We start from the raw sequence: 2189 nt of genomic DNA on the forward strand, positions 1-2189 counted from the left end.
CTCTACTGCTCTACTATACTGTTCTACTGCTGTACTCTACTCTACTCTACTATACTGCTCTACTGCTCTAGTTTATTCTACTCTACATGCGGAGATTCCCACCGCCGCAACCAGTGATTCACTGCACTCTATTACCCTACCACCTTACTCTTTACTGAAATATGTAGAGCTTTCTTTGCAAATTATTGTGGGCATCTTTTAAATAATCGCCATCACAGAAATAGTACCTCGAAAATTTTAGTTAGAGTATATATATTTATTGTAAAGTATTTCAATCGTGAAAGCATGTGGTAATACACACACGTGTGGACTTCAATATACGTAATTGTGATATATGTACTAATGAATATTAAAACGAGTATATAATCAGGAACATCTAAAGTAAATTCTTCTGCAAATGCCCTGGTCTGACAGTGGCCCACAGGCGTACAAATCATACGCGAACAATCACGGGGGACGTGTGAGAATACATGTTCAGAAACATGACTTACCAGTGAATTAAAAGAATATTTACTAGATCAAATATGCTAATTATATATGAAATTTGTAACCACATTCGTTTATAAAGGCCTTGCCGATAAATTGAAAATATACACTGCCGATAAGTTCCATTTACAATTAATATAAATTGGTGGTTCTGCAAAAAGCTTTTAATTACGCGTTTCTCTAATAATATTTAAATAATAAAAATTAAATAAATATATCATGAATGTAAAATCATGAATAAGTGTCTCCAAACACAGCTAGGTCGCATCAGACGTGTGCGTATAGCTCTGCGCACTTCATGGTATGTATAACTGGAGATCGGTAACCACTGAATCGCTCGCTGCTCGATGTTCCATTGAAAACGTGTCGATTCTCCGGTTACGGCGAGGCGATTGGCACTGGAAAAATATTTTATGTGCATGAAATTAATATGAAATTCGACAACGAAAGGCGGATGACGGATCAGTTGCGACTGACAATGATGTTTGTGCAGTTTTATCTATCCCCCCTCTCTCTCGCGCGCTCTCTCTCTCTCTCTCTCTCTCTCTCTCTCTCTCTCTCTCTCTCTCTCTCTGAACCTGACGCGCATCTCTAGCGGCGGCCACAACATAAATTACAAAGAACGTACAGACGGCGCACACACGGAGCGGGTGATACTGGGAGAGTTGGGGGAGAGATGAAGAGTATGTGGTCCTTCACATGCCATTCTCAGATGGACCCCTTCCGTAGAGACTGTCACTATAGTATCATGCTGTTGAAACGCAGTGGGCGTTAAAACGTAACGTTAACGCGAATTGTAAAAGAATTTCGACATCCTCTTACGTTTTTGCTCCCAGAAAAAAATTCCCTTCCGAAACGACTGGACGAGAAATCGAAAGAATTCTAAACGGTCAACTTTACGTTGTTAGTGACGACCTTTACAATATCCTTCTCCTCCCAAGACATGACCAACAAAAGAATGTCTCCTTCTTCGCTGGACTTGTGGTGAATCTACTTTACGAGGTTGTGAGGTTATTTCTCTTGCAAGCGGGAACAAAAACAGTGTCAATCTCAGCGTGGAAGTTTCTCACCTACAGATGCACGCTACACTACTACTACTAATAATAATATGCAACAGTACAAGCACGCACACGCGGAGTCAGCGCGAGGATAGAACAGGGTTAACAGCAGTGTAAGTAATACGCAGTACAGTCGGATGCACATCTACACGAAACGTTGCTGTATATAAGTTATTATATCGTTTATACGTTTTGCTTGGACCACAGAGTTTAGTATACAACTTCTTATTACATATAGTGGTTCGCCGTGTGGTGGCACTAGTTGCAATGGTGACGTCACTCCCCCCTCACATGAATCGCCCAATATTCATCCAACCCCGCGAAAAAACGAAGATATAACGCAAAATGTCAACCGATTTTTGATGCTACACTCATTCCCACTGCCCACAACACGCACGCACGCACGCACGCACGCACGCACGCATACGCACACACACACACGCGCGCGCGCACGACGCCACGCACGCGCACGCAATACGCAAGCACGCACGCACGAACGCCACGCACGCACGCACGCACGCACGCCACGCACGGCACGCACGCACACACACACACACACACACACACACACATACATACACACACACACACGCACACACACACACATACACGTGACACACGGGTTAAGTGTTGGCAATGACTGAA

General features: G+C 43.3%; 1 long non-coding RNA gene across 1 annotated transcript in view; it reads right to left on the reverse strand.

Moving 5' to 3' along the window:
- Positions 1-246: 246 nt before the first annotated feature.
- LOC106805041 overlaps positions 247-2189 on the reverse strand; it is a 3597-nt gene continuing 1654 nt past the window's right edge. The window contains exon 2 of the long non-coding RNA XR_001393392.1: positions 247-884. This is a non-coding gene — a long non-coding RNA (uncharacterized LOC106805041). The remainder of the gene's footprint in view (positions 885-2189) is intronic.

Source organism: Priapulus caudatus, unplaced genomic scaffold (genome assembly GCF_000485595.1).
Source record: "Priapulus caudatus unplaced genomic scaffold, Priapulus_caudatus-5.0.1 Scaffold97, whole genome shotgun sequence".
Classification (NCBI taxonomy): Eukaryota; Metazoa; Priapulida; class Priapulimorpha; order Priapulimorphida; family Priapulidae; genus Priapulus; species Priapulus caudatus.